This window comes from Anas platyrhynchos, chromosome 24, assembly GCF_047663525.1.
Source record: "Anas platyrhynchos isolate ZD024472 breed Pekin duck chromosome 24, IASCAAS_PekinDuck_T2T, whole genome shotgun sequence".
Lineage (NCBI taxonomy): Eukaryota > Metazoa > Chordata > Aves > Anseriformes > Anatidae > Anas > Anas platyrhynchos.
In genome coordinates, this window is record NC_092610.1 from 6,386,552 (window position 1) to 6,401,598 (window position 15,047).

The window sequence follows — 15,047 nt, forward strand, 5'->3', positions numbered from 1 at the left end:
CCTCACAAAGCCTCTGGGAGGGAAGGGAAGATGATTTTTTTCTGTTTTACAGATGGGAAAATACAATGTTTAATCACTGGCAAAGCAAAGATAAGAGCTTGGAGCAGCTTCCTTCCAGCCCTACCTCTCCCCTTGACATAATGCCTCGGTGGATATGGGGTCACACAGCCAGCCGGGTGTTCCTGCTCCTGTCCAGACCCCTGCAGGAGACCTTCGCTGCTTCACCCCTTCATTCCCCTGGGAAAAGCTCATCAAGTCTCTCCCCTTTGACTCCTCACAGCGAAACAGCTCAGGGCAATGCATCATCTTGCCTGAGAACTCATCCTACCCTGTGGCACCCGTGGGTCTCTCCTGGGGCGCAGATGACAAGCTCCACTGCCCGCCTCCTCCCCTGCGGATGGGAGCACTCACAGCCTGGGCTGGGGAGGCTCTGAGCTGGAGCCCTGCATGGCCAGCAAAGCAGGAGGAATTGCAGCTCTGCCTCAGGTTAAAGCCTGAAAAGGTTTGGAGATGATTTGCAAGAGCACAGAGGAAAGTTCCCTCCTCCCAGGCAACGTTCCTTCCTTCTCCAAGGAGCACTAGGCACGGGCATGTGTCTTGTGCAGGTCCCTCCTCAGGTCTGCCTGCAGAACAAGCACAGGCTGGTGTCGTGTGGCCCTGGCCAATTGTTCCCCTCCTGCCTCTGGTTTTGGGGATTCCAGAACTGAATCTGAATTCTAAAATATTACGAGGGAGGTCTTGTGTCCTCACTTGTGCTCCTGGGGACCATTTCCCCCAACAGCGCTCTGGCCACTGACTTCTGCTCACCTCCCTGGACGTGAGCTTCCTGGCCAGGGCCAATGCTGGGGTATCCACAGCCGAGCTGGGTGTCTGTGCTCAGTGACCCTGTCCCTCAGGGTCAGTGGTGACCTGGCCAGCTCCATCAATGGAGCCCAGAGTATGGTGCAGGACCCATCTCCTGCAGTGCTTCAAGGCTCAGATTGCTCTTGGTGTAATGCAGATAACAACTGCATTGGAGAAAGTCAGGCATAGTTTTGGTGCTATGTGATGAGCCAAGCAGAGGAAAAGTGAGCTGACAGCACCATAACCCTGGTCTGAGCCGTCAGAGCTCTGCACGACCAGCAAGGGTCACTTGTGTCCCTTGGGGATGGCAGAAGCACAGCAGGCACACATCTCCTGGGCAGCACAGAGCCCAAGGGAGCCTTGTGCCCTCCGTGATTGTTCCTGCATGTGAGTGAGCTGTTACACTGCAAACTGGAACGTCCCAGTTGCAGAGAAGTAAAGCTTAGCACTGCTAAACTGCAGATGGCCTGGGACATGGAGCCACACTGGGGACAGACGAAGAAAACCCACCAGGCCTTGAGATAACTGGAAAAATGATGGAGCATGCAAAGCTCATGGCTGATTTTTGTTTTCCAGTTCAGAGCCCTTGGCACAGTGTCCTGTATTTCCAACTTGGCTGTCCTCTGACTGAACATCCCCACCTCCTCCAGGCAGTTTCCATCATGACCACCACTTTGCCTGGTTCCTGGAGAGATGTCATTGGGAGGAGCAGGATGGGGCCACTGAGTGTCTGTTGTCTGGGAGCAGGGATGAGGAAGGTGGAGGTCAACCAAGAGCACAGAGGTGTCCAGAAAGGGGCTCTGGGAGGAGTTCTGGGGGCACAGCAGTGCAATCTGCAGAGGAAGCACTTCAGAAATGAGAGCAAGGGGTGGCCACAGTGGGGTGCCAAGCGTGCAGAGAAGGGGGTGACTACTGGTGGCTCAGCCCCATGGCAAGGGACAAGGGGCAAGAGCTGGGCTGGGCACCAAGCTCCGGGTCAACCTGCCCAGGGCCAGGAGCCATCCTGTCTGTGAAGGTCCCAGCTGCCCACAGGGCTGTTGGTGGCATGAAGAAACTGGGACTCTCCCAAAAGCAGTGGGGAGCAGAGGGCTTCAGACATGCTGAAGCACCAAGTTGTCCAGAAATGGGGGCGGTTGAGGCTACACAGAGCTTTGCTCTCCCATGGAAGAACCGTGAGAGCTGCATCCACCGTGTCCACGCAGAGAAGTTCAGCAAGAGGCTCAGCAACAACAGCTTGTGAGGGACGGACAGGGAAGGACTGGGGTCCTAACACCTAGGGAAGTCTCTGTCCCCCACAAGCCTCAGTTTCCTCATCTGACAAATGAGTTCAATGTTGGGAGATGTCTCTCTTGCAACATTTTGGGTTTAAAGATGGGCTTTCAAACACAGAGTAATTGAACCTTTCCCTCTTTCCCGTCACACTTAACAGGGTGGTGGGGTAAAAATTAAATAGTAGGATCAGGGCAGATATAAGGACATCGTGCCCCAGCAGTTCTGGTGCAAGAGTCCTGTGTGCTAAGCTGCCTGTGTCTGCACAGTTTTCAGGTTCTCTCAAAAGTCCTGGAGCAAAGGAAAGGCCATTTGATGTTTTCACGTTTCCCAGTAATAATTAGGCTGGAAGAAAGCAGAACTGCAGTGCAGAGAAAACACAGAAACATTTATTGTGATTCCTTAAAGCTCTTTGACTCCCTGCCTGGCTCTGTGCATGAGCGAGGCTGGTCCTCAGGCAGCAGGGTGAGGGGATGGAGCTGCAGGGCCAGATCTGTCTGTCCTTCTGTGTGCAACCTGTCCAGCACATCCAGGGCTCACAGCAGCAGCACAGTGCCGTGATAGGCCCTGACCAACTGCGGGGAGGATCTCGTCCTATCCCTCAGCTCCTGGAGCTGAGGTCCAGCAGCACAACCCTTAGGCAGCAGCAGGCAGGTGAGGGCTCCCCACAACCCTCCTGCACTGATCCAGCACCAGGTGCTGGGGACAAAACCCCCAAAGCATCGGGGAGTTCCCTGAACTAGAACTGGAGGTACACGGGCAGATTCAGACCTGGCATGGGAAAGGGAGGAGGTGTGGGGTAACCTTTGTGAAGGGTGCTCCTGGCCACTCTGGGGAATGTATTTTGGGGATGCCTTTTCCTCCTGCCACAGGTAAGGATGTGCTGCTCGGTGCACTCCGTCTGCCCTTTGATATATATAGTGCATGCAGAGGTGTGCAGAGCCAGCGGGTCCCCAACTGAGAGCTGCTGGCCACCAGTGCAAGAAATGCAGGGGGAGAACCATTTCCCTGTGCAACCTGGAGAAACCCACCTTGTCTACCTGCTGCCTGCTATGGGCTGATCCATCCCCGTGGGTTTGTCCATCCCCACGCCAGACCCTCTGCCTCCCTCTCCTCCTCGCCCCACTCCTCCGGAGCTGGCAGAGCCTGGGCGAGGGACGGCGGTGATTTATTTCAGAACATTTCTTGCCTGTTGAAAGCCTGACCTCAGATATGGAGAGACGACATGGGGAAGATGTACGAGTGTCTCTCAGCAAAAGTGCATCAGAGAAATTGAGCGTGAGCTGCCATCAATCTGCCCGGGTGCAGCAGCCCCGTGCAGCAGCGAGGGGACCAGGGCCGGGAGGGACTCGGCGAAGGTCACCTGGGAGCTGACTCAGCCTCCGCTCCCCGCGCCCGCCATCCATCACGCCGCCGGGGAAGAGGCAGGGAGCAGAGGCTGGAGGCAATCTCCTCCTCATCCCTCATCCATTCCCCTTTACAGCTTCATTTAGGAGACTGAACAGACACGCCGGCACAAATGTCACTGGGGGCACGGCCAGCGACAATCTTTCGGCGGCGGTAACAAGCCCTGACAGGCTGCAGTAGGAGAGGCATCGCCCCGGCCAGGCCCCCTGCCCGGGGACCCCAGGGACTGGGACAAGGACAGGATGGATGGGGACATGGGGACGGAGGTGACAGGAGGGTTTTTCCCTCTCTGACTCCAGCTCATGCAGCACCAGGATTGCACGGACAGGTTGCAGGACAACCTGCAGATTCTCCCCCAAAATGTGAGGGCTAGAATAAAGCTGAGCTCCTCTTAATCTGAATCAACACCACAATATGGATTTGCTTTGCCAAGCCCTGTCATGAGGCCAGCCAACCTCCACACCCCACAGGCAGGTTTCTGCTTTACCTCCCAGGAAGGCCAGCCCCACAGGGAGCCCCTATTCCCTCAGAGCAGCCTCTCCACCATGTCCATGCCTGCTCCCACAGAGTGCCTGAACCTCGAGGGGAGGTTGTCAGAGGCTGGCCTGGAGAACCAGGGTCTGAGGTCAAATGCAAGCAGCCCCGTGCCTGGCCAGGTCCCCCGGGGCTACGGTGGAGCACCGTGAGAGCACAGCCTGCCTGCGAGCACAGCCTCAGTCCTCCCAGTTGTCCTCCAGCTGCGGTGAGCAGCACACATGGGTCTGCATCACATCCCAGGGCAGCTGGTCCACAGCCCTCCTGGTGGCATTTCTGCATGTCACAATTTGGCACCCACTACCTGCTGCTCTGCTGCCCGGGTACTCACAGGTCCAGCAGCTCCGTCCAGCCTCCTGAGCTCCTGTCCATGTTCCTGCACTTATTTATGATGATTCTCAGAATACGTAGGCACGGAAATGATGTTGAGTCCAACCCAAAGTGCAGCACCCACCATGCAAAGAAGCATTTTTAGATTTTGTCTTTCTGCAAAGTGCATCCCCTGATGTTAGCACATGGCTGGCTGCACTTTGAGAAGAACTGTACCTTTCTTCACTGCTGGAACTAGACAGAGGAGCCCGTAACCTGACACAGTTTCTTGTTTAAGCTAAAGGCCACCAGTAAAGTCCTTGCAATACTCCATGTTCATACCAGTAAAGCCCATGCATTGCTCCACAACCCCAGTGAGCTCCCTCAGAGCTTTGCTCCAGCGAGCCACATTTTCTCTCCACCCAGCCTGAAGTCTCCACTCCCCTTTTGTTTCCCAATTCACAGCAGTGCCATGTGTGACAAGAGCACCAGAGATCTCAGCACCAAGCAGCACCATTTCTCACCCAGCCCAGATTTTAGCTAGTCACCTTCTGGTTACGTCAAAAGGCACCTATAAAAGAGTGCAATTGCTGCATGTGAAGATGGGAATTGTGGCCAATCATAAGGTTTTCAAAAGTCCTCAGCCTGATGAAGAATGTACGTCCCTTTTTCTACAAGAATCCAGCTTTGTCTGAGTCTGAGTCTCTCAGACTTTTAGCAAGTGTCTTTGGAAAAGTGCAAAACATTACATCTGCAGAGAGCATGTGGTGGTTTCCATCAGGCACCTCGCTGCAGTGCCAGGCACAGTCATACTTCTGTGAATCTGGCCCCAGATTACCTTAATATCTTCACAGATCAGAAGCTGTGAGAGTAATTGATTCTTCACTTCATTAGTTAAACTGAAAAAAGAATTAAGAATTACAGAGGCTATGCGAAACTGGTTGACCAAACACTTATTTTGCTCTGAACAGGTAAGCTTATCTACCTGTTTTTTTGTATTAAATGTGAAGCATTTTGAAAAGAAAACATTAGGATTCAAAATGGAAAATCAAAACCTCATTACCTTTTAGAATTTTCTTTTTCTAAAATGATGCAACTTTTCTGTTACTTTACGGAATTTTGCAGACAGATTCAGTGACTCCAAAATGACATTTTTATTTTTTTTTTCTAGAAAATAAACTATTCATTCAAAAGAAGCCACGCAACTACCCACAGGGCTTGCTGTTGGTAAAGCTGAGAGGTTTTGTTGTGTGCTCTAAAGTACTGCTGTTTAACAGAGGCAGTGGACCCTACAGCAAATCCTCCAGGCTGGGTCAGTGGGGCACAGCCTTGGCCACATCCACCCCTGAGCTCTTGTGCTCAGAAGCTCCAGGGCTCACAGGGTTCTGGCACCAGGGTTTGTGGGAGGAGTGGAGGGAAGGATGTCCAAAAGGACACAAAGAAGGAAACTGCGTGTCCTTGGGACCCTATTGGATTGGGGCTCAGGAACCTCAGTGGGAGCAAGAGGCTGCCACGAGCTGTGGGCTTGCATCCCATGCAGAACAGGAGCATGGGGAGGGTGCTCGACCCATAGCATGGACACCAACATCAGATTTCCAAGCTAGAAGCAAAGCCGACCACACATTCTACAGACAATGGAAAGATATCAGAACCTTCCTGTGCACTGAGACATGCTCTGGAGGCACTTATTCACCTCCACAGGCTGGAAATAGAGCTCAGGTCCAGCCGGGCTCTTGGGGCGCCCCGCGGCCTTTGCAGCTCCAGGGTGGCAGCGCCAAGGCTCCGAGCACCACGGGGCTCTCCCGCAGCTTGGCAGGCTGTGAGCAGATTGAGCTGTTTGTTTTGCCTTGTCTGTCTCTTTATACATCCCCAAGTCCCCAGTGACTCTGACAGCAGCTTCCAACACCGAAGGCATCCTTGTTTTCATATATCTGTTAAATAAAATGTCAGCAGGTGACAACACATGCTTCGTTGGTGCTGTTCTGTAATTTAACAGATTTAAGAGTGGATCTGAGCCTGATTCCACATCCACATTTAGTAGCTACTTTCAATTTTGGCACTATTTCATATGCACTCGTTGCTCTGCACTGTTTGTTCTGCACTGGCTAAACCCGTGTCCGATAAGCTGCTGTAGGTCCGCATTCATTCAGCTACACCCAGTCTAGCACAGACGCGTTGGTGGAGCACGGTTCTCTCTCTAGCACGACTGCCACCTACTAAATCAGACCCCAGGAAAGCATGAATGGAGGTTTTCTCCAAACATCTTTATCTAAAGCCTTGTTTTTCCTTTTTGCCAAACCCAGATATATCTTTGGCATAAGCCAACACATTCTTTTCAGTGACTCTGTTCATTTGAGACCAGTGTAATGCAATCTGGTCTTGTCTCTTAGATTTTTCAATTTAAAAATGGACTTCATATTACCATAAAACAGAATCTGAGCTATTAACAGAAGACTTTTCCTGTACTGGGAGCAGGAGCTGGGGATGTTCTGAATGAGCCCAAGACCCATTTGCAGGTCTCATCCAAAGCAGTAGCTCTGTCAATCAGAGCCCACATTTTGGGGAGAGAAGATTTTTCCCATTGAAGCAGCATGTAAAAAAAAAAATAGCCCTGACCTTTGCTACTCTGATCTTGGTCTAATGCTCTGGAAGCTCTCCACAGACAATGGTTGTCTTCAGGTGAACATTTAATTTATAAATCTTGCATTTTGTAGCTGAAGAAAATATAATATTTGCATTCTTTGTGTGGGAAGGTTCCAACACAATCCTCTGGCAATCCTTGTTTTCAGCTGACACTGCTCATCATGATTAAATACAAAACTTTTAATACCAGTTACCATGGCCATGAACTTCATTTCTATTGTGGTGTATTCACATCTCTTCTTTTGTTCGTTCTGCAGCACACGAGCTGCTGGACTCCTGCCTGGCTGCCTGGTGGTAAGTGAACTGCCCTGATATTCCCTTTAAAAGCATCAGCAGAAAACCTTTTTTTTACATTTATCATTGTAGTACTGCAGGTCTGTGAAGTATCAATTAGCTGTGTTGATTTTTCAACTCTTTAAACCACCACATAAGCACAGTGGTGAGGGGTTTAACCCAGCTATCACCTTCCAGCATCCTCTGTGGTGTTAATTTATTTCCAGACAGGTTATTTGCAGAACAGGAGATGGCATTTTGACTTGCTTGGCTTTAGCTCGGTAGCTGGAGTCGCTCTGACTCATTCTAAAACTTGTCCACACTCTGGTCACACTTTGTGCTGTTTCTCCACAGATGAAAACATTGATTATGCAAACCCTGGTGCCATCAGAGATTGTTGCATTTTCTGGGGAAAACTAGTAGCAAACAATTGCCTAAAAGACAGTGTCTTCCAAAAGGCTTGCAGAAGGCATATATAAACCTTCTCTTTTTTCAAAAAACCCTTCCCCAGATCCTGTTGCTGCAGCAGGAACAGAAAAGCATTAATCATCAGCCATTTCTCCCCGAAACTCTTCTCTGCAGGTCATGGGAAATGTCCCCCTGTGACATACTCAGTTAATTAATTTGTGTCTGTATGCATGAGAATAATTGAGTCTTTTTCTTTTTTTCCCATGGTGTTTAGCAAGTATCTTCACTCTGCCATGTGCAGGGTTAGCAGAGCGATAAGCCCACCTTAGCCTCTGCTTTGGGAGCAGAGATTTTGGGGACAGCTCTGCAGTGTGTGCTGGTGCGGGTGGCATCGCGCACTCTGCCCCTCTCCAGCTGTCCTGCAGCGGGTGGCCGTCCCAGCCCCGTTAGCCTTAGGCCCCCCACGTGCCCCACGCTGCGGTGGTGGTGCTGCCAAGCCCTGCACTGCCTCGCTTTCTCTCCTTGGCAAACTCAAATTGATTTCTCAAGAGCCTGTTCTGGGGCTGGAGTGGTCTGTCCCAGCGCCGTGTCTCGGCTCCCCATCTCAGCTTGGAATCCCATCAAGGACCCATTTACCATCCCCAAAATTGCAGAGCCCAGGCAGGGTTGGTGGCAGATTCCTCTCTGCATTCACCTCGGTTTTGTATTCTTTGTGACAAACATCGCTTTCAGAGGTTCATTATCACGTGAAGTGCAGCTCTCCGCGGGAGCCAGTGCTGCGGTTTCACAGCCTCCTTTGCTCAAGTTCGCCGAGCGCTATTAAAACCATCGAGTGCTTCAGAGCCAGCTATTGTCAGAAAATAGGGTTACCTCCCGAGTGCCTCCATTTGGCTGGCAGACAGAGCAAAGCACTGTTCAGCCTTGTCCAGCTGCCCTCCGCCTTTCCGGAGGGCTCCGGCTCCGAGGGGCTGTTGACTTGGCTCGCCCATTCAGCGCTTTCTTGGCTCACTCTGCTCCTGGCAGCACAGCCGAGCTCCGAGGAGGTCATGCTCTGCTCAAATGGATCCATGCCCTATTGCACGACCCTTTAAGCAACACAACATCTCAGCCCAGCGCCAGGCAGATGCTCAGGTCCCCACTCGGGCTGTCAGGATGCACCCCCTACTTCGTGCCTGCCGTCCCTCAGCCTTTTCCACTGCACAGACGGACGGAGCCAGCCCCTTTGGTGTCTTGCTGTACTTCATAACGTGCAAACATGCCAAAAGGAAGCAGCCACTCTGCTCTGCCCTAGGACAGCTTCACACTGCAAGAGGAGAGATATCGAGCTGGTCTTGGGGGGGTCCCACAACAGGGAGAGCTGCAAACATGCCACCTGGCTCCGCGTGGGACAAGCTGCCTCCTCACCCTCTATTTCCATAGCTGTCACCGCAGCCCAGCACTTCCGAGCAGGCAGAGGCCGTGCGCATCCAGCCCGTCGAGCTGTCACCATCTCAGAGTGACAGCCGTTTCACACGCCGCCAGACAGACAGGGCTCAGCACCCTGCCTCCTGAACCGGGGCTGGGGGCAGAGCTGGCAGGAGGCTGAGCTCAGCTCGCACTGGGGCTGATGCCGGGCCAGGAATTACGCACGCAGACCAGCTGCCCTCTTTGCTTGCTGGCAGCACACGCTGCAGACCCAGGACTGCAGCTCGGGGAGGCTCCCTTGACTTCTGCAGAGGCAACATTTCCACGGATGTGTCCAAAGACCTGCAGTCCAGGCAAAGTGTGTGCCAAACCTTCACTTTGCCTGTCGTCCCCCCCCCCCCACCCCTTCTGCAGCTTCATCCGGAGATGTGTCTGTAGCTGGCTCTGCTTCTCTCTTTGCCTCTCTGGGTGAGTGTGGCTGCCCTGTGACAGGTCAAGGCAGCTCAGCCACTAGGCAGCCCTGCTCGCTGGGGACATGCTCTAGGGGCAACACCAGAAAATAAGGGCATGAAAGGAAAGCACTGCAGAGCAAAACCTACTGTTTTGAATGTCCTGGAGTTGTTCATCCTCTGAAAAGGAAAACAGGACATGAAAACAATTTAAAGAAAACCTTCAAACAGTCAAAGCCAGGCTGGTGTGGAGATGTACTGTAAACTCAGGCAGGCAGCCCTGGACCTGAGAGTCCCTGAGCATCATGAGCATGTCCTTATATCACAGCCACTGACTGTGGGAATCACATACTGTGCTGGAGACCAAAGCACAGGACAGCTCGGCACGGTCACCTCTACACCATGTGGGATGTACTCAGCTTCACAGCTCCAGCCCTACCCCTTGAACCATACCAGAGTGCAGCTGTACTGCTGGGTGAGAGGAGAATTCATTAAAATACATCCCTGTGAAGGAATAGCACTGGTATTAGAGTCTATCAATAATGATTCACTAGGCCATGATAGCAACGAAATTGCAGTGATAAAGGGTGACAAAATATTGTAAGATATGTGCATTGAGGTTGTGGAGCAAATTATCTGATCGGAGGAGCAAGACATTAGGACGTGCGTGAGGCTGTCTGCTGCGCACAGAGGAGGCTACCAGAAGACACGGGGAACGCGTGGTGGTTTTAGCTGGACAGCCCCTTTGGGCTGGGGATTGCCCACAGCACAGTGCTTGCACACAGCCTCCCCCAGGAGTTCCTGCTGTGGCCATCTCCCCAGTCATCACCGCAATACAAGTGATTAATTATTAATGGCTGGTGATGAAGAGCAATACGTCCCTTCCAAATGCCCTGATGTGGATTTGCTTTCTGCCTAAAGCTCTTCTCTGGGGACATTCCTGAGTGCTAGCTGATGGTCTTTGGGTTCCTCACATTGTTGCAGAGGGCTCCGGGCACAAGCATGCCTCTGGCAGCAGCTGGGCAGAACAGAACAGGCAAATTCGCACTGCCTGCCTGACAGCTTTGTTATGCCAGAGCCCTAAAAATCAGAGCTGGCTGCTGAAGGAGTGCCTTGTGATGTACAGCGGGGTTGGGGCAGCAGGAGGAGCTGGTCCCGGTCTCCTCACTCTCCCCCCAGACATTCTGTCTCCTCTCCCCATCTGGGACACCCCGTCCCCCTCCAAGGCAGTGCTGCTGCTGCTGCTGAGTGGCCCTGAGCTGCCTCTGGCTGCAGACCAAGCCGAGCTGCAGGGCAGCAGCAGAACAGCAACACAGAGGAGCTGTGGGGGAGTTGGGGGGTCCGGCTGGGAATCCCCCATCCCCACGCAGACCCCATCGTGGTGACACCCCCTTTGCAGCCCCCCTCACCCCAATGCACAGCAGCCTCCCACTGCCGGTGCCCCACGTCCCTGCCCTGCTGCCTGCTGCTCGCTGCCTGTTACAATCAGGTCCCCCAAGCCTTTCCCTTGGTGCCAGCTCGGGATTGATGGGGCTTAGGATTGCAAGCAGTAAAAACGTGGTGCGGAAACTGCAGAGCATAAAAGCTGCCCCATAAAGAGCAAAGGCTTCTTCTTTTCCTCCTTGCAACCTGTAAAACATCTAGTAAATCCCAGCACGCACTCCCAATGCGGCACAGAGACCTAATCCAAAAAGCTCAGGAATATCCCGTGATTAGGTGCACGTTATGAGTAATGGTTTTAGCAAGGGCCAGTGGGAGCTCTTCTCCAACTTGCTCACAGCTTATGTGATCCGGCTGGGGGAATCTCCTGTCCTTGAAATAAAGCCACCTGTCCATAACTCATTGCTCTGCTTATGCCACAGCATTAAGGGAACGCGCTGTTGTTACGACCAAGCTAAACATGTCATGAGAAACCAAGGGGGAGACCGGGAAGGAGAGAGCACTGTGTGCCACGCTGCTTTCTCCTTCCCCTAATGGACTCGATAATCGACTGGCAGTGGGAGGGAAAGTGCTCTGGCCAGGCAGTGTGTGCAGCAGGATGCTCTCCTGCCAGCACGCCGTGCTGGGGAGGAGGCAGCCCCAGGGGAACGGCAGAAGCAGGGCTGCAAGTGGGGCTGAAGGAGGAGCCCCAAGGAGCTCAGGGGTACAGTGGGAATTGGGGGGGGGGGGGCACATGGGATGGGAAGCAATTGCTGAAGGGGGAAAAATCACCTTCTGCCCGCAGGAGAGATGCACCGTGGAGGTTTGCTGCAGTTCTGCCTGCTGGGGCGTATCCTGCCACACGGATGCGCCTCCATCTGCAGTGTTTGTGGAGCTGGGAGGGTGGGGTGGGAGATGCCAGGGTGTGATGCCAGCCTGCACGCAGCTCTGGCGAGCGGCAGCTGCTCGGGATGCAGAGAAATGGGTGGTCCTTGGTGAAGGTGGCCATGGGAAGCAATCTCTGAACTAGGGGTATGTGCCCCCTGATCCCCCTTATGTAAAGCATTTGCTGAGGTCACTGCTGTCCCCAGCTCCTCCACAGTGGCTCCTGGAGGGCCTCAATGACATGATTATCCCTCCTTAACAGAGCATTTTCAAAGCCCAAGGAGGGCTTTGCTCACTAATCTGGCATTCAGTGCAGATAATAGGCTTTGAGAGAAGCCCTCCTGGAGTCTATTTTAAGGTGGTTTTGTAGCATGTCGTCTGTCACAGCAAGAGCCATCCGGCTGCAGTCCTCCCGGGACACGCTCCGCAGCAGCACGGCCACTGCTCCCTGCCTTTGCCCCAGGCCCTGCGGGCTGGAGCAGGGTGCAATACAGAAACGCTGTGCCTGGCCCCGTCCCCTGCAACTGCCCAGCCATGCTGAGCCTCCATCTCCCCCCTCCAAAAGCTTTAAGGGTGTCTCCTTCCTCCAGGTCTCCTTGGCAAGAGGGTGGAGGTGGGGAGGTGAAGCAGGGCTGCAGCACGGTGCTTGCCCAGCACCTTTGGCTGCAAGGTGTCACCCTGGCAGGGATGCCCAGCTCCAGCCCTGTGATCCAGCCTGGGCCAAGAGGTAATATGTGTCTGGCCAGGGAGTTCTTCTGTGTCTGGGCAGGAGCTGAGGCTGGGAAGGGGAGGCTCTCACATCGCCTTGTTCTTCGGGTTCACATCACATTTCAGGCTGTGGCACAAGGCTGGGGAGAAAGGGCACAGCCTGAAGACACCTCTGAGGTACAGGTGTTGTATTGCATGCACCCCACACAGCCCTCGGCTCCCCGAAGCCTGCACAACCAGGATTTCCCAGCCTGCAGAAGCAGAGCCAGTGCATTCACAGCAGCGTGCGGGAGCCCTGAGCCAGCTCGGCACTGGGGGAAGAACGACTCATCTGCTCCTTCTGCTCCGCTGGGAGCTGGGCTGGGAACCCGCCAGTGCCAGCAAGCCTCCCAGGTAGGGGCAGTCCCACCTGAACCTCAGCCCTGGTGTGACACCTCCCGCAGCCCCAGCAGTGCCACCGAGGGGCACGCACCCACCTGGGACCTCCTCAGCCCATTGCATGCACCCGCAGGAGTTGTGTTGGGGACAGGCACGGTGTGCTTATAGCCTAGGGGTCTCCCCAGCCTCACATGCCTCATACACCCTGCCTCTGCAAAGAGGATAGCGGGAGGAAGATGCCGTGGTTTGGGAGAGAGGCACCAGCTCCTAGACACAAGCACTCGGGCATGGGGAGCCGAGGACAGGCTGGGCTGGCAGAGGGGTGGCCGGGCTGTGTGTCCGTCCTGGTGTGCACTGCCAGAGCCGCCTGGATTTGTGGACTGGAATAGCATGAAGCGATGCTGAAAATCCGGGTTAATCTAAACCGGCTCCAAAGGCCAGCTCGCCAAGAGCTGCCTCTTTATCTGCAGTGCGAATCCAAATCCACCGCGGGCTTAACTCGAGTCTTGGCAGCTTTATGTCGGCTCTGATTAGCTCACACCACCTTCTTTGCAGCTTCCTGACCCTCTGCCATGGAGGCTGTCTCCAGATTTTCAATATCTTGTATTTACAAAACAGTGTAACAGTCCTCAGGAGGCCCTGGGTAGGGCAGCTCCCGAAAATACACCTGGCCTCCCTGAGTGCCACCATCTGTAAGACATCATCCAACGTCCTTTGACAACCAGCACACTGCACGGGGCAGGAGAGCGCCCTGCACCCCGAAATCCTGCTTAAATCCCACCCAGCCACATGGAGCTGGCACCAGCCAGGCTGTTGTCCGGCCTGCCCTGGTGTGGTATGCACAGCGATGGGAAGGCATCTGGGGACACTGCCTCTGACCTGGACATAGAGGAGCTGCAGGTCCTGGGTAGGAGGCATGGAGCTCACAGGGCAGGCAGCAGTAGGAAAGCTGCCACCATCACTGTAAGGAGGAGGGCAACAACTGGGTGCACGGCACCTTTCTGACAAAGAGGGAAATTTGGGGTTATGATTCCCATGTTTCAGCCCTCCAGAGCCCCTCTGCTCCTCCTTCTCCTCTGCCCTGTCTCATTTCTACTGTCACATGGGCCACCAGACCGTCGTGCTGTGTCCACATGTTGCTGAGTGGAGCTGGACCCAAAAAGCCCAAGGCTTGGGCTAAGCAGACTGAGCTGAAATTTAGAGAGCAAAAGAAGGGAAACCACTCCTTTCCATAAAGAAACAAGAGTTTAGACACTCCACAGGGCAACCACTACAGTTTCCAAAGGGCCAGAGGACACCCAGCTGATGGCCTTGGCTACAAAGACCCAGAAGCTGTGGTCTCTGCAGAGCATTTCTGTGTTCAGGAGGAGATGCTGTCCCTACAGGTACATTCAGCTCCGCACTTGTGTTACATTCGGGTGCAGAAACAGGAGCATGTGCGAACAGAGCCCTTACAAAGAGACAGGGACCTTCCTGTGAGATAAAATCTCTCCCCCTTTCCCCATTTGCTTGTTAACCTTTTGGCTCCAGGCCCCAAAGAAGCTGACTGGGACAGGAGATGGTGAACTCCTTACAATTACATTTCACTGCTACCTGTCAGACAGCTGGTACAATCAGTCCTTCTGTGCCACCCGGCCACCCAAACGTGTGCCTCACATCTCTCAGTAGATGGTGGCAGAGCTCTCCTTCTCCTGCAGTCTCTGGAGCTCAAGACTGTGCTCTGCACCAGCCCTTGATGGTCCATTCTTGATTTGAGCAGCACGTGCCAAGGACCTGGAACTGCTTGTGGTTCACAGGGGAGGAGGTCAGGGCTGGAGACACGGAGGAGGATGCAGTGCCCAGCCCAAATGTACAACACGACACAGCCCTCGTTGTCCAACCGGAGCGAACACAGACACAGGGGGACGTGGGCAGACACCCCCCGTCACAGAGACCCACCAGGACCCTCAGTGGCACTGAAGCACAAGTGGCCATAAAGCCAGGAGGATTGTGTCAGCTGCTTGAACAGAAGGTGCAGATCTGTGGGTACTGGCTGTGAGAAAAGCTGACACCACTGCCTGAGATTACTAACCACACCGGCCCTTCTGGGAGGTCCTCCGATGACTGTGCAGGGACATC